Here is an 18,304-nt window from a genome sequence, read left to right as displayed (position 1 = left end):
TGTTTGTTTTTGATATTGAGCTGCATGTGCTGTCTGTATATTATAGAGGTTAATCCCTTGTCAGTTGCATCATTTAAAAATATTTTGTCTCATTTTGTGGGTTGTCTTTTCATATCGTTTATGGTTTCCTTTGCTATGCAAAAGCTTTTAAGTTTAATTAGATTTCATTTATTTTTGCTTTTAATTACTGGAGGAGGGGGATCCAAAAACATATTGTTACAATTTATGTCAGAGAATGTTCAGCCTGTGTTTTCCTCTAAGCATTACACTATCCATCCTTCCATTTAAGGCTTAATGCATTGTAATTTTATTTTTGTGTATGTATACCACATCTTCTTTATCCATTCATCTGCTGATGGACATCTGGGTTGCTTCCATGTATTGACTATCATATATAATGCTGCTATAAACATCTGCTGGTGTTGTTCAGTCACTAAGTCATGTCCGATTCTTTGTGACCCCAAGGACTACAGCACGCCAGGCTTCCCTGCCCTTCACTATTTCCTGGAGTTTGATCAAACTCACGTCCATTGAGTTGGTGATGCCATCCAACCATCTCAGCCTCTGTTGTCCCTTTCTCCCCCTGCCCTCAATCTTTCCCAGCATCAGAGTCTTTTCCAGTGAGTCAGCTCTTCGCATCAGGTAGCCATAACTATTGGAGCTTCAGCTTTAACATTAGTCCTTCCAATGAATATTCAGGGTTGATTTCCTTTAGGATTGACTGGTTTGCTCTCCTTGCTTCCCAAGGGACTCTAAAGAGTCTTCTCCAACACTACAGTTTGAAAGCATCAATTCTTTGATGCTCAGCCTTCTTTAGGGTCCAACTCTCGTATCCATACATGACTACTGGATGATCCATAGCTTTGACTACACAGACCTTTGCTGTCAAAGCAATGTCTCTGCTTTTTAACATGCTGTTTGTGTTTGTCATAACTTTTATTCCAAGGAGCAAGCGTCTTTTAATTTCATGGCTGCAACCACCATCTGAAGTGATTTTGGAGCCCAAGAAAAGAAACTCTGTCACTACTTCCACTTTTCTGTTTATGTTTGCTGTGAAGGCAGGGACTGGATGCCACGATCTTAGTTTTTAGAATGTTGAGTGCTAAGCCAGCTTTTTCACTCTCCTGTTTTACCTTTGGAGAAGGCAATGGCACCCCACTCCAGTACTCTTGCCTGGAAAATCCCATGGCCGGAGGAGCCTGGTTGGCTGCAGTCCAAGCGGTCGCGAAGAGTCGGACACGACTGAGTGACTTCACTTTCACTCTTCACTTTCCTGCATTGGAGAAGGAAATGGCAACCCACTCCAGTGTTCTTGCCTGGAGAATCCCAGGGACGGGGGAGCCTGGTGGGCTGCCGTCTATGGGGTCGCACAGAGTCGGACATGACTGAAGCGACTTAGCAGCAGCAACAGCAGCAATTAGTGAAGCTGAGCATATTTTCATGTGCCTGCTATTCATCTGTATGTCTACTTTTGAAAAATGTCTTTTCACATCTTCTGCCCATTTTAAATAACAAAATTTTTAAAATAATTATGAGTTTTTTTATATTAACGGAGTTATATGAGCTCTTTATATATATTTGTTTATATGTTTATATGTCCAACAACATATCAACCTCTTGTTGGACACGCCATTTGCAAACATTTTCCCCATTCTGTAGGCTATCTTTTCATGTTTTGAATGGTTTCCTTTGCTGTGCAAAACTTTTAAGTTTAATTAGGTCCCATTTCTTTACTTTTGCTTTTATTTCTTTGGCCTTAGGAGACATCCAGAACGTATTGGTACAATTTGTCAAAAGAGTGGTCTGCCTATGTTCTGTTCCATGAGTTTCATGGTTTTTAGATCTTTCATTTAGGTCTTTGATAGATTTTGAATTTATTTTTGTAGATGGTGTGAGGAAATGCTTGCCTGGTTGTTCTGTATGGAACTGTCCAGCTTTTTTACCACCACTTAATTACTGGAGAGACTGTTTTTTCTCCACTGTATAGTCTTACCTCCTTTGTTGTAGATTAATTGACCCTAAGTATGTGGACTTATTTCTAGACTATGATTTTTGTGTGTGTCAGTATGGTTGTTTTGATTACTATAGTAATGTTGCATAATTTGAAATCTGGGAGGGTCATACCTCCAGCTTTGTTCCTTTTTCTCATTTTTTTTTTTTTTTTCACTTTGGGGTATTTGGAGTTCTGTATGATTTTAGGATTATTTGTTCTTGATCTGTGGGAAATGTGTTGGGTATTTTTATAGGGATCACATTAAATATCTAGATAACTTTGCATAGTGTATCCATTGTTAACAATATTCTTCTAATCCAAGAGCATGATTTAACTTTCCATTTCTTTCTGTCATTTTCAATTTCCTTTATCAGTGTTAACATGCTTTTCAGAGTTTAGGTCTTGCCCCCTCCTTGGTTAAGTTTATTCCTGGTATTTTATGATGATGTTATTTTAAACTGAATTTTATTTTTACTTTCTTGTTCTGATAGTTTATTATTAGTGTATAGAAGAGCAACAAAGTTCTGTATAGTAATCATGTATCTTGCCCATTTGCTAAATTCATTTATTAGTTCTGATAGTTTGCTACTGGAAACTTTAGGATTTTCTATGTATAATAGCATGTCACCTTTTCTTGTCTGATTTCTGGGGCTAGGACTTTCAATATGATGTTAAATAGAAGTAGCAAAAGTGTGCATCCTTGTCTTAATTCTGAGTTTAAAGGAAAGACATTCAGCTTTTTCACTGTTGAATATGATGTTAGCTGTGGGTCTGTCATAAATGGCTTTTACATAGGCATGTACCCTCTATATCAATTTTAATAAGTTTTTATCATGAATGGATGTTGAATTTTGTCAAATGCTTTCACTGAGTCTATTGAGATGATAATGTGGTTTTTATACTTCTGTTAATGTGGTGTATTACATTCATTGATTTGAAGCATTTGATTTTGAAACGCCCTGCACCCCTGGAATACATCTCAATTGGTTCAGGTATATGACTCTTTTATGTATCATTGAATTTAGTTTGCTAATATTTAGGACTTTTGCATATGTATTCATAAGAGATTTGGCCTGTAATTTTTTGGGTAGCATCTTTGTGTGGTTTTGATGTCAGTGTAATGGTGGCCTCATAGAATGAATTTGGAAGTATTCTAGCCTATTTAAATTTTTGGATTGATTTGAGAAGGATAGGTGTTAATTCCTTTTTCATATGTGTAGTAGAATTAACCTGTGAAGCTATCCACGCCTATACTTTTATTTGCTGGGAGGTGTGTATGTGTGTGTGTACACCAAATTCAAGTTTGTTACTAGTGATTGGTATGTTCCAATTGTCTAGTGCTTCTACAGCCTCAGCAGGTGGTATATTTCTAGAAATCTGTCCATTTCTTCTAGGTTGTTTGGCATATAACTATAATGAGTATTCTTTTAAAATTTTTTGTAACTCTGTGGTCTCAGTTACTTCTCTCCTTTCATTTCTTAATTTGTTTTTTGGAGCCTCTCTCTTTTCTTCCTGGTGAGCCTGGCTACAGTTTGATCTCCTGTAGTTATCTTTTTATTCTACCGGCTCTTGGTTTCTTTGCTCTGTTCTATTATTTCCTTCTGCTGACTTTGGGATTTTTATGCTCTTCTTTTTCAAATCCCTTTAGGTGGTAGGTTAAATTGTTTGAGATTCTTCTTGTTTCTTGAAGAAGGGCTCTACTGCTATAAACTTTCCTCTTAGAACTGCTTTGCTGCATCCCACAGATTTTAGACTGTAGTATTTCCATTTTTCTTGAGGTATTTTCTGACTTCCTTGTTGATTTCTTCATCGACCCACTGGGTTTTTAGTAGCATATTGTTTAGTCTTTTCGTATTTGTTCTCTTTCCATTTTTCCTGTCTGTAATCGAAGGTTACTTTCATATTACTGTGGTTAGAAAAACTGCTTAATATCATTTCTGTCATCTTCCGTTGTTAAGGCTTATTTTGGCCTAGCATGTGATATATCCTAGAGAATGTTCCCTGTGCACTTGAAGCCAATGTGTATTGTGCTTTTTTGGGATTTTTTTTTTTAATAGCTCGTGGTGCCTGGCGCTTTAGACTTGCTATTCTCCGGGACAGCTACTCAACAAAGGAAACCAGACATTCCTTGACCAAATGGCTGGTGGTGTATGATCATTTTTTTAAGGGATATCCTATCAAGAACCTTTCTAATACATCTCTTTTAGGAGATTAGGTCTTCTTGTTTCTTTTTTTTGGGGGGGGCAGATACTTTATTAATAATATCTGTAGCCCCTTTACACATGGATTTCTGCTAACCATTCTTTTGTAGTAGCTATTTGAAAAACAAGGGATCAAAAATTTGGTGTGCCTCAATTCATCTGGAATATTGTGCTGTGACCACCAACTTAAAGGCTGTTTCCATATCAAGGCAAAGGAGCATTTCAGAGTATGCTCTTTGAGGAAATTATTGTATCTTCTAGAAAACATTGGTTTTAGGGAAAAACCACTACAATATTGTAAAGTAATTAGCCTCCAATTAAAATAAATTAATTAATTTAAAAAAGGCATCCAGAATCTATGTTGAATGCCAAGGGTCTACTGCATATTTGTTAAAGGCAAAGCTCCTTAAGACCATTTATAAAAACCTGCCTGGTCTATCTTTCCAGTTGATGACTTTGATATATAGACAAGCAGATGTCTACTTATCATCTTGACTGAGACCTGACCCTTGAAATTGTTCTATCATTTCTCATGGCATTTTTCTCAAGCAATTGTTTATGTAACTTTTAGAGTAAATGTATATTAATCTGCCATACATTTAGAGTGTGTTTCTTGTGCCCAAGCACCACTGGGCTATAAGGAAAACAAAGATAAATATGACAGAGACCTTGGCTTCATGTAGTTGAAGTACAGTAACAAAAAATGTAACCCCTGCATCACTGCCATCTCATCATGATTGAGAAAAAGTCTAGGAACTGGGGAGTGAGGCAAGAAAAGATGATACTAAATAAGTGAGGCTCAAGTTAAATACTGAAGGATGGATGGGAATTAGCCAAGTGGACACGATAAGGAAGGGCATTTCAAGCACAAGTTAAACATGCATCAAGATGAACAACCTATAGTTAAAATTTTCTGGGTGTGATATTGTAGTATATATTCAGAATGATAAAGTTGTCAGATGTACTTTTGCGGCAGAGTGAATTAGCTCATACATATCTGTAGCACCACTGGCCTTGGATCAGGACGCTGTTAGAGGATTCTTCTGGGCCTTAGATCAATCAGCATGAACAACTCCAAAAAAGGATCTGAGTAATTATCTTCTACAGATGCTCCATCGAAAGGCAACAAGGAAATCCATAGGTTTCAGCTGAGAAATAAGGAATCTCATCTTAAACACTAATGACACAGTATCCTCTAGGAGAGTTAACTGAAGATGCCATTTCGTTAAAGTGTGACGGCCCCATGCCTCAAAGTTCTTGATGAAAGAGACACAGTGCCTAACATCCGTCAAGTAAGTTCTGTGTGACTCCAGCCAAAGTTTTCTTTAGTAATTTCAGAGACTGAATCTATGTATATCTGCTGAAGTCACTTCTCAGGCTTTCCAAGTCCCATTACTCGTTGCCAGTTGTTTTAGGATTTACAAATTCCTGGCTTCTTCCTTTCACTTTTATTCCAAGAAACTATCTATAGCTGGGCTGTCCTATATGGTAGCCACTACACAGATGTGCTGTTTAAGCTTAAAAATTCAGTATTTTATTCCACCAATCACATTCTAAGTGCTCAATAGGCATTTGAGTCTACGGCTACCATACTGGACAATTCATTTGTAGAAAATTTCCATCTTCATGCTTGCATGCTCAGTCGCTCAGTCATGTCCAGCTCTTTGCAACCCCATAGCTTACCAGGCTCCTCCAGGCAAGAATACGGAAGTGGATTGCCATTTCCTTCTTCAGGGGATCTTCCGAACCCAGGCATCGAACCCACATCTCCTGCATTGGCAGGCAGATTCTTTACCACTGAGCCACCTGGGAATCCCACCTACCCATATCATAAGTGAAGTATGTTATGCTCTTCAAGAGATTGTCTATATTGATTTTTGTGGCTAGTATATTCAAACGCCTGGACAATTGACCAGTTACCTTGCCAGATGGCAGATTCTGGGGCTGGGGGGAAGTACAACATTGGATCCCAACAATTCTCACCCTTCATGAAAATCTGACAGTATGTTTTAATAGCATATTCTTTAACTCTGCAATGGAAAAAAGACTGGAGTGTCAATATTTTCTTTGCTGTTGTTGAGGACACAGGTTCCCAACTGACCTAGGGAAGAATAAGTTGATACGTGACAATTTAGTATATTATAAGCAGTTGTTGGTGAAAGAAAAGTTTTGATAAACTACCTGGTGTAGAATAAGATTAAACAGTTCTGAGCTGAAACCTAATGTTTTCTTAAGATTACTATTACATTATTGACCAAGTCATCCAAATGTCACTCTACACTCAAAGGGGAATGGACCTCTGAGTATGATACCATATATACTAAACACAATGTTGGAGTTCCCAATATATGATTTTATTCCAGATGAAATGAAGTTTACAAGGCTTTTTGAACACTAAATTAGCAGCAGCATCTTTGTGAATGAAAAGGAAGCATAAGATGAACTGGGATATTTTTTTCTTAGGCTACTGGCAATATCTATTGTTATACATATACCCCAAGGTCAAGGAGGAGGACATAGCTAATTAAGAAAGAGCCCTACTTATTGAGGTGTAATTGAGTTGGTGAGAATGAGCTGTAATGAAAGAAGAAGAAGAAAAAAATGATTCAGCCCGAAAGGGACTTGTTGGTAAACCATGGGGATCCATAGAAAGAAAGAAAGAAATAGCAATGCCTTGCAGGGAAAAGCGCATCAAGCATCATTTTGGAATTTTTTGTTAGCATTTTCGAATAGGCTACTGTGCTTAGAATGGAACTAGTTCTGTCTTGTTTTCAGAAACTAAGCAGTGGAGAATCAGAAGGGGCTTCAGCATCTGGGGCACCAGCAATTCTGGTTGTATCCTTCCCTCCCCCTAAGCACTAACTTGACTGGTCTTCAGGCCCAGTTTGTTTCTCTCTCACCCGTTTTCCTAATTTGCAGATATATGTATTTCAAGTTAATTTTTATTTGAGTACAGTTGATTTACAATGTTGTGTTAGTTTCAGGTCTTATGCAAAGTGAATCAGATATACACGTTTATATATTCACTCTCTTTCAGCTTCTCTTCTCATATAGGTTACTTAGTAGAGTTCCCCGTGCTATGCAGTAGGTCCTTGTCAGTTGTCTAATTTTACATTGGTTTTCTTGGAGTATAGTTGCTTTGCAATGTTGTGTTAGTTTCTGCAGTACAGCAAAGTGAATCAGCTGGTATGTATACATATATCCCCTCTTGGGCTTTCCTTCCCATTTAGGTCACCACAGAGCACAGAACGGATTTCCCTGAGGTATACAGTAGATTCTATTTTGTACATGGTATCAGTGGTGTATATATGTCAATCCCAGTCCCCCAGTCCATCCCACTCCCACTCTTTCCCCCCTTGGCGTCCATACATTTGTTCTCTATGTCTTTGTTCTCTACGTCTCTATCTCTATTTCTTTTTGCAAATAAGATCAATGGTACCATTTTCCTATATTCCACATATATGCATTAACATATGATATTTGTTTTTCTCTTTCTTTTTCTCTCTGTATGACAGACTCTAAGTCCATCCACATCTCTACAAATGACCCAATTCCATTTCTTTTTATGGCTGAGTACTATTCCACTGTATCTTGTACCACATCTTCTGTATTTATTCGTCTTTAGATGTGCATTTAGGTTATTTCCATGTCCTGGCTATTGTATTTAAGTAGTTCTGTGACAGGCATTGGGGCATGTGTGTCTTTTTGAATTATGGTTTTCTAAGAGTATGTAACTAGTAGTGGGATTTCTGGGCATATGGCAGTTCTATTTTTAGTTTTTTAAAGGAAACTCCATACTGCACTCCATAGTGGCTGTATCAATTTACATTCCCACCCACAGGGTAGGAGGGTTCCCTTTTCTCCACACACCGTCTCAACTATTTATCATCTGTAGATTTTTAAAATGATGGTCATTCTGACTGGAGTGAGGTGATGTCTCATTGTAGTTTTGATTTGCATTTCTCTAGTATTTAGTGATGTTCAGCATCTTTTCATGTGTTAGTTGGCCATCTGTATGTCTTCTTTGGAGAAATGTCTATTTATATCTTCCACCCATTTTTTGATTGGGTTCTTTGTTTTTTGGATATTGAGCTACATGAGCTATTTGTATATTTTGGAGACTAATCCTGAGGGTTGTCTTTCCATCTTGTTTATGGTTTCCTTGGCTGTGCAGAAACTTTTAAGTTTAATTAGGTCTCTCTTGTTTAGTTTTGTTTTTCATTAGGTAGGGCAAGAAATATCCTGCTGCCACTTATGTTAAGTGTTCTGCCTATATTTTCTTCTAAGAGTTTTATAGTGTCTGCCCTTACATTTAGGTCTTTTCTGCATTGTGTATGGTGTTAGGGACTGTTCTTTCACTCTCTTACAAGTACCTGTTCAGGTTCCCCAGCACCACGTACTGAAGAGACTGTCTTTTCTCCATTGTATGTTCTTGCCTCCTTTGTCATAGATTAGGTGACCAAAGGTATGTGGGTTTATCTCTGCAGCAGTGTATTATAATGGTTATGATATTAAGATACTGACTCTGAAAGAAACTTCTTAATTTTCAGTCCTGGTTCACTGTGTAGCTTTGGACACATGACTAAATCTTTCAAAGTCATCAGTTTCCTCTTCTATAAAATGATACCTACTCTGTCAGATTCTTATGAGTATTAAATGAATAAGAGCATAATTATGAATGTTCTTAGGCACACAGTAAGTGCTGTATTTGTATATGTCATCAGTAGCACAATGTCCTCATCAGGAAAGCCTGGCAGTACTTTTATACTCAAATTCACATTGAATCCTGGTGATCATTATGTATACATGTGTGCCTCCTGCACTCTTGCACTGGTCTGGACCATTCTAGACATTGATGCCCATCTTACCCCAAGATCTGGCAAGTAGCCCCTTCAAAGTAGCCATCAGTCCAGATTTGTGGATGAATGACTGCTTGGTTCTACGTTCCCCGGGTGATCCATCAGGGCACAGTTTGGTCCTGATTCTGTTTCTGTCAAAGTATAATCCCCTTTTCTACGTGAGGGTATAATTAGGTTCATTCTGTAAAACTCAAGACTGGGTATCAATGCTATAAATGATATTAAGAAGCCAGATTGTTCTGCTGCAGGGTTTTCTTATATATATATATAAATATGTATGCAACTTACTATGTAGTCTCTTTAAAAAAAAATTTAAAATGTGTTTCATGCAAACTTCCATGATTAAGTCCAGGTGGTGGTCAATAGAGCAGATGAATTTGAGAAATATGTAGGAAATACAATATTCACATGTAAGAAATTGTTTAAAAAAAAAAAACAAAAACAGTCCCATTAAGCTCCACACTTAACTGTGTTAGTTTTAGCCCTCCCAGAAACAGAATTTTATACCAGAGAATTGGGCATCTCTGGACCAGCACTAGTTAGGTCAGCTGCCAGACAGACCCCTGCCATCCCCTAAAGGAGAGCAACCTCGCAATAGCTGGCCTACTTTTCTGCCTAGTATAACATCTTTGTTCTTGCTCCTTTCTGCCTTCAGAAGTCTTTCATTTTCTACAGCTCCTTGGAGATCCTTTTATCTTCTAGACTAGATTTTGCCTGATTCTTGAATTATTGAATAAAGCCAATGAAATCTGTAAAGTTTACCTAGTTGAATTTTGTTTGTTTAGAGTTTGATGGCAGTGGTTGAATCTGAAGAAGACTACCAATGGCTCTGAGGACAATGGGAGACACAGACATCTGTCCCCATAAACCCTTCAACTTCGCTGGCTTCTCATCATTCCCAAGTGCACTGTGTGAGTTCCCCTGAGGTCTGAGCTCCTTATGCAACTGGCCTTCCAGTCCTGGGTCAGTCTGGACAGGCTGTAGCAGAGTGCTAGTCCTCAGCCCTTGTCAGTCCACAGTCACATCAGTTCCCAGTTATACTTGGGAGCCACTTTGGCGCACACCTCAGGCCTTCTCTTGGCCAGTCCCCAGGACCACCTCACTGGTGATTGCTGGTATCCACACTTGAATTTCCCCAGCTACTACTGGATTTTGTTACTGTGTACATGCAGGAAGGGAATAATAGTCCTCCTGCTAATGGGAATCTTAGAAGGCAAAGCTGCAAAACCAGCGGGCATGGATTGAGCACTAAAAAGCCATTAGAATGCTTGCCACCCAACTCGGACTCCCATCCTAGAGTCAGGTGTTCACAGAATGACTTAGAGTGACGATCCATCACCCTAATTTCAAAGAGACTTTCATGTGACCAGGTACACTTTATTTATCCCAGCTGCCTTCCCCTCTTGGTGTCTACACATTCATTCTCTATGTCTGTCTCTCATTTCTCTTTTTCAAATAAGATAGTCGATAGTGTTTTCTGGCTTTCCTGGTGGCTCTGATGGTAAAGAATCCACCTGCAATGCAGGAATGTGTGTGTGTTAGTCGCTCAGTCGTGTGTGTCTCCATGGACTGTAGCTCACCAGGCTCATCTGCCCATGGGATTCTCCAGGCAAAAATACTGGAGTGAGTTGCCATTCCCTTCTCCAGGAAACCTTCCTGACCCAGGGATCGAACCTGAGTCTCCCACATTGCAGGCAGATTCTTTACCATCAGAGTCACTAGGGAAGCCCCCCCCACACATCGTTTTCTACATTCCACATGTATGTGTTAATATACAATATGTGTTTCAATGTTTCTGACTTACTTCACTCTATGACAGAATCTAGGTCCATCCATATCTCCACAAGTGATCTAATTTTGTTCTTTTTATGATCTGATCTGATGACTAATACTCCATTGTATATATGTACCATATCTCCTTTATCCTTTCTTCTGTTGATGAACATTTAAAACATCATACCCTTTACAATCCCAAACACAGGCGCATTAATTGGATATTAATTTGGCTCTAGTAGAACCCAAGCTTAGGCAAAGAAGTGAGATCCACACATTTCAAATAATTGAGTGTACCCCCTTTGGGCACAACGGCTTATTATTTGTATGTCTAAGAACTGAGGTCCTAGAAGGATGGTAAAACCTTCCTGACACAACCTAGAACTACAGTGGCCATGCTGATGAATGTTCCGGGTCAATGCCACCATTCACTTAACTGTTCTTGAAAGCAAAGACCCCCAAGTCAGGCAGGATGGGGTACTTGTTTTGATTGTCTTGCAGAGGTCTCCAGAAGACTAGTGAGAGATCAAAGATGCAAGAGTACCTAGAACAAAGGGCGGGAAGACTAACATGACTCCTGCTCTCCTCTCTAGGCTCCTTACCTAAGCATTTGCAATCTGCTCATCTTCCACCTGGACTGACTTTCCACTCTGAAGAGGCTCCAAGACTGAAACCAAAGTCTTCCAAGTAAGTGGCCCCATGGACATCCCCATATCAACCCTAAGGAGGGTCCCTTCCAGGGGTGATGGGACTCTGAAGGATTCTCAAGTAAACCACTACCAATTGCACCTTTAAAAAGCTAATGCAAAACTAACATTAGTGGACAATCTTGTAAAATTCTGGTAGATATTGGGGCTATGCTCTCTGCTTTAAACCTCAGTCATCTGGAGCTACAGATAGGGGCCTAGGAAAACTGACAGAAGCTGAGCATCCTTACTAGGGTCCTCTCCTGAATGTGTGTAGTGGCTAGGTGAGGGAGCAAGGAGAAATCTTACCTGTCCCTTTCTCTCCAAATCTTGGTTATCATATCTACATACATAAACACATGATGCAAACCAAGATCTTAGTAGATTTTGTTGTACAATTTTAGCCAGGAGGTAGGTGTGACACTGTAAAATTCATTAGTTTATAAAAGAACAGTTGGATACAAATCCTTCATCTTGCTTGTCTACTTTCCTGTCCTGAGAACTTGGGTTGGGCTCCATTTTTGGTCGGGGCCTACTCATCATTTTCAGCCCTCAGGGGAACTCAGTCTTGCTTTCCTTTGGTCATCTATGGGAGTGGCTCTGAAACCGAAGTTCTGGACCCTGGTGGGCTTCTCAGGTGGCGCTAGTGGTACAGAACCTGCCTGGCAATGCAGGAGACATGGGTTCGATCCCTGGGTCGAGAAGATCCCCTAGAGAAGGAAATGGCAACCCACTCCAGTATTCTTGCCTGGAGAAGCCAGTGGACAGAGGAACTTGGCAGGCTACAGTCCGTGGGGTTGCAGAGAGTCAGAAATGACTGAAGTGACTTAGCACACAGCACTAGATCTTGGGAGGGTGGTGTCTTCTGAACCCTTCTGGGAGACACCTCTCATGTCCTTGGGGTGGGTTCAGTACTGCCGGGGATACCTACTGTTTGTCCCAGCTGAAACCTGACAAACATATTTGAAGGGTTTCTTTTTTTAAGCAGCTTCTTTGCCAGAAGTTGTCCAAATTGGAAGCTGGTATCAGAGTTAGTATTCTTGCCTGGAGAATCCCCATGGACAGAGGAGCCTAGCGGGCTGCAGTCCATGGGGTCACAGAGAGTCGGACACGACTGAGTGACTAAACATATACACACACACACCAGAATCAGAGGAAAATGCTTTTTAGGCCCTCTCCCCTAAGCCAAAATGAACCTAAGTACCTGGAGGGAAAGAAATCATTTCAAAAACAAGCAGCTCTAAGTCTAGAATACAAGTTTTTTTTTTTTTGCTTGTTTGTTTGCTTTGTTTTTCCATCTTAGTTGAAGGTCTTCTCCAGGATACTCAGAGGTGATTTGAAGATAATGTAGTTGGGTGGGTGGGTCAGCCTAGGATGTCATTCAGGCTGCAACCCCCAGTCTATGAAGAATTAAAAAATGACTGTTCTTAAGTCTTTACAACAACAGAAATGCAGTTCTAAAAGCAATTCAAGGGCCACCCATCCTCCTTATCAATCCCCAAACCTCGCCCAGCCATGGGGATGCACAGAGCCAGAGCCTGTGGAGACTGTAAAAGATCTGGACTTAGGAGCCAGGCCTTCTCGGGGGGACTTATGTCCTTTCCCTGTGCCTTCTGAGATGCGGATATTTTGCCTGGTCTTCTCTAGGAAGGAAGATACTTCTCATCAGAAAGAAAAAAGAAAAAACAACTCAAGAAAATAATGGTAAAAGAATAGCTATTTGAAACCTAGGCCTGGTAGAAAATCTTTGATTAGTGAAAAGGCTTTACCATCTGAGTACATAACCTTACTTTACTCCATCTGCCAAATCCAGAATTTGTATCCAATTGTTTTTTTATAAACTAGTGACTTTTGAATGATCATACCTGCCTCATGGCTAAAATTGTACAACAAAATCTATTAAGATTTCTGTCTGCATCCATCTGTGTGTGTATGTTATGTGCTCAGTCATGTCTGACTCTGTGCGACCCCACGGACTGTAGCCCACCAGGCTCCTCTGTCCATGGGTTTCTCCACTTGCCATCTTCCCAACCCAGGGATTGAAGCCAGGTCTCCTGAATTGCAGATGAATTCTTTACTCTCTGAGCCACCAGGGAAGCCCGTGTATGCTATAGATGTGTGATATTTTCCTACATGCAGATGGTATTACCAATGTTAATATGTAAAGAGCTCTGCTGAATTGGCCTAAAGACAAACACACATTCTATTAATCAAATATACTTTCAGAAATACAAATACTTTCCAAGATCATGTGATCTATGATAATCTTCAATAAACAAGTTAGTTTAAGCTTGTTGATTTAATTAAAACAAGCATGCTTTAGAGTTACCAATATTAAATATAATACTTTTATTCTACCTAGGCTTACTAAAAGTCCAATAAGCTCATGTAATGTATTATGGAATTTTTTTTTGCAAGAAAGGTAACTTAAGGTGATGGTTAGCTGTTTAATGTCTCATGAACTTTTCATCAGTATCTAAATGTAATTAAACAGAAATTTATAAATACACTTTTCAACAGTAACTATGCTTTATGGTCTTTTCCAAGGTCTTTTTTGGTAACTTGGAACCCTAAAGTTGTATTGAAATAAGTCAAATGATGGATATTTACTGAATATCTAGATTATTTTCAAATACCATAAAATACTGAAACTATTACTGAATACAAGTTTATCAAACTTATTTTTGGCTTCCTTTTACTGAGGAACTAAAGATATTTGGATCTAGTAGTAAACACCATATTGAAAAATGTATTATGATAAATATACTTTGGGAAATTATGAAATGTTATACCAATCCCCAGAATGCTTGTTTAACAGTCTACAATTGCTCACTTCTTAGTTTATACCAGGAAGGAAGGATTCTAAAGGATAAGACTTCTAATCACTATATGGAATTATAATGACTTAGAAATAATAAGTATGAAAGGAAAAAACTGGTTGTTCCCAACTGAAAATAAAATAGGACACAATTTGATTGAACACAAGAAAAATTGTAGAAGGTTTGCAGAAAAGAACTCTTGGGAAAGGAATTTTATGTGTTGTCAAGCTAGTTTGGAATGGATTAAGTTCACTGTAGAAAAATCAGAATTTGGTTTCCTCTCCATTAAAATAGCCAAGTGTTGTACTCTTGGTCTTCTTTTCATAAAGACTATGAAAATTAACCTTTTAAAAGTAATCTGCCTGGACTGCAAAGTTTTATAATTGACCAAATTAACGGACTGTGCTTCATGTTATCTCTATTAGGTCTTGAATTCCTTAAGAAAACTCAACCTTCTTAATATTAAAAGAGGTAAGTTTTGCTTATAACTACATAATTGTTTTTACCTTTACCATCTTTTATTGTAACTTCAGCTAAGTAGATAATGACTAAAGCATTATCTAATAATGATCTGTGATCCTATTTAATCAAATGTTCAAACTTTTTGATATTTTCCCCAAATCAAATTTTATGTAGTCTTTTTGACCTCAAACTAACTTTGATATTTCCCAGAGGATCTCTGGGAAATGTCAAGGGATTTGTTTCTCCTATGGTAAGATGTTAAAATAAATTAGGTTTATTTGATATGTTAAATTATGCAGGAAGCATTATCAAATAAGAAGTGATGCTAAGCCTTCTTAGGTTATATTTGTATGGGTGCATGCAGGAGAAGGGGACGACAGAGGATGAGATGGTTGGATGGCATCACCGACACAATGGACATGGGTTTGGGTGGACTCTGGGAGTTGGTGATGGACAGGGAGGCCTGGCGTGCTGCAGTCCCTGGGGTCACAAAGAGTCAGACACGACTGAGCGACTGAACTGAATTGAACTGATGCTGTTAAAATTAATGTTCTGAAACTGTGTAACATCCTAGAAATTTGATATGTTCTTATATAATAATGTTATCATATTTTCCCAGCTATTATCTTGATTAACCATGAACATTTTTAAATCTTCCCTGCTGGTCTAGTGGTTAGGATTCAGCACTTTCACCACCACAGCCCATGTTCATTTCCCGGTAAGGGCTTCCTTGCTATCTCAGTGGTAAGATACATAAGAGATGTAGGTTCGATCCCTGGGCTGGGAAGATCCCCTGGAGGAGGGCACAGCAACCCAGCCCAGTGTTCTTGCCTGGAAAATCCCACAGACAGAGGAGCCTGGTGGGCTACAGACCATGGGGTCACAAAGAATCAGACTCAACTGAAGTGACTTAGGATACACGCAATGCAACCATGGACATTTTTAAGTCTATTTTCATTTCACCCTGTGTTTGCAAAAGTCAACTTCATGAAAAGAATCCTACCGTGTACTCTTGATCACTGACAGCACTTGCCAAATTACTAGCTATTGAAACTTGGGTGCATTTTCACAGGTGACATAGGCTCTACCTGACATCCGGTCCTGTGCCAACATGGAGACCTCAAAAATCACACTGAGTAGAAAGAGAATTAGCTGACATAGAGGTAAGAAGTCAGATCAAGAATGTTTAATTTCTCCTTCCTCCTCTGATCATCCTTTTCCTACATCTTACATTATGAAGGTCTTTACGATTCGTTTGTCTACTTTTATTGCCTGGCTTTGGCCTGGAAAGATAATGCCATTGGCCCTGTTCAGCCCATTACTAGGGTGGAGAGGATACTAATCCAACCTTCAAACAACTGCTGGATTTGCCAGGATTCTGGTACTTCTGTAATTCCGTCAAAGCCTCAGGTTTCCCAAAGAAAGAAACTCAGCCTCTTTATCTTTCATGTTAGACTCCCAAGCCTGGGGAACTTTGCATCTAGGCTCTGTACAAAGAAAGGGACACGAGGCAAGGAGAAACACAATAAATCCATCTGCCGTTTCACAGACCCTATACTTCACTGGCCTCCATGGCTGTCATCTTTCCAGTCCAGAGCCACAGACTCAAATGGGAATGACCAGGATGCCTTCATGAATCCAACTTTACTTCCTTCAGCAGATTCCTACTAAACTGACTAGTATGCTTACCTTTACTGCAAATGAGGCTATGATCAGAAACTGTTCCTTGCTCTTGGAATCTGCTGCTAAAGCAAGAGCTGCCTGACAGAAATTCCCAGATTCTTTGCTCAAAGTTGTTCTTGATAATGAGACAGCCTTTCATTATTTCTTAACTAACCAAGGTGTCCATGCCATGGGACATGAACACCGCTTGCTATTGGTGAATCGACATTTTGAGGAAGTTGCGACCCAGCTCCCCAGACTATCACTGGGGTCTGTCTTTGGCTTTCTCTGATAGGTTTGGGACTTGGGGAGCATGTCTCTGCAGCGCACAGACATTGGGTATTCTGCTGATAATCACAGTGGTCTCCCTAGTGAGATATACTCTCAAAAGCTTTTAAATGCATGTTCACAGCTGATCACCACCACACAAATGATCACCCTGAGACTGGAACATGAGGAAAGGATCGAAGAGCCTGAGCAACAAAAGAATGCAGATCTGACCTTGTGACCTCTGAATGCCACGGAGATTCAGCAAAACACTGTAAGAGCCATCACTGGTGGTGGGGGGGCGCTGATACCTTAAATTTTTATCACATCTCTCAGACTGTGAGTCTGATTTCCAAGGGGGAAATAGTTAAACACAAGGAGAAACAAGCACACAGTAGAGTTTCTTACACTAAGTTCCACTTCAGCAAACCAAGACCTAACCTAAGGAAGGTTTTGACTCTCCTAGAAATGAATCTTCAACCAATCCATCAGGAATTGCTGGATCCACTAGTTAGGTCATCTGCCTGACTGACCCCTGCCAACCTCTAAAGGAAAGGAACCCCGCAATAACGAACCCGCTTTTTTGCCTAGTGTAAACTGCCTTCTTCCCACGCCCTTCCACCTATAACATCTTTCATTCTGTCCTTACTTTTCTGAGGAACCCTCCATGCTGTTTCCATAGAGGCTCCACATCCCTAGCCACAGTGTAGGAGGCTTCCCTTTTTCCACATCTTCTCTAGCATTTGTCACAGACCTTTTAATAATGGCCACTCTGACCAATGAGAGATGGTGCCTAATTATAGTTTTGATTTGCAATAACTATAATTCAAAAAGATGCATGTACCCCTGTGTTCACAACAGCACTATCCACAACAGCCAAGACATAGAAACAACCCAAATGTCCATCAACGGATGGATGGATGAAGATGATGAGATGTGTACGTATGTTGCTGCTAAGTCCTTCAGTTGTGTCCGACTCTGTGCGTCCCCATAAACGGCAGCCCACCAGGCCCCACCATCCCTGGGATTCTCCAGGCAAGAACACTGGAGTGGGTTGCCATTTTCTCCTCCAATGCATGAAAGTGAAAGTGAAGTTGCTCAGTCGTGTCTGACTCATAGCGACCCCATGGACTGCAGCCTACCAGGCTCCTCCGTCCGTGGGATACACATAAAACTACAATGAAGTGTCACCTATAATCAGTCAGAATGGCCATCATCATAAAGTCTACAAATAATTGCTGCAGAGAGGGTGGAGAGGTAGGGGATGTATGTTGTTGCAGCCGCTATGGAGGGGAACAGCAGAAAAGTTCTTTTAAAAAAACTCAACATAGAATTACCGACTGATTCTGCAGTCCCCACTCCTGGGTGTATATCCAGAGAAAACCACAATTAAAAAAAGATACACACACCCATGCATTCCTAGTAGCACTATTTACAATAGCCAAGCTATGTAAATGACCTAAATGCAGATTGGCAGATGAATGACTAAAGAAGAGTGGTACCTATATACAATGGAATTATTACTCAGCCATAAAAAAGAAGGAGATAATGCCACTCGTAGAAACATGGCTGGACCTAGAGA

At 39.7% G+C, this 18,304-nt stretch overlaps 1 protein-coding gene and 1 long non-coding RNA gene across 10 annotated transcripts in view; one reads left to right on the top strand and one right to left on the bottom strand.

Annotated features, from left to right (window-relative positions):
• The window catches only part of GRM7 (glutamate metabotropic receptor 7), a 935,325-nt gene that overhangs the window by 101,785 nt on the left and 815,236 nt on the right, over positions 1-18,304 (bottom strand). The window lies entirely within an intron of this gene.
• Positions 9,647-17,578, top strand: LOC113880346. Its single transcript, XR_003507727.1, has 5 exons — positions 9,647-9,964; positions 11,420-11,513; positions 14,757-14,802; positions 15,866-15,956; positions 16,868-17,578. It is a non-coding gene; the product is annotated as an uncharacterized LOC113880346 (long non-coding RNA).

This window comes from Bos indicus x Bos taurus, chromosome 22 (genome assembly GCF_003369695.1).
Source record: "Bos indicus x Bos taurus breed Angus x Brahman F1 hybrid chromosome 22, Bos_hybrid_MaternalHap_v2.0, whole genome shotgun sequence".
Classification (NCBI taxonomy): domain Eukaryota; kingdom Metazoa; phylum Chordata; class Mammalia; order Artiodactyla; family Bovidae; genus Bos; species Bos indicus x Bos taurus.
This window is presented reverse-complemented; position numbering and strand designations above follow the sequence as displayed.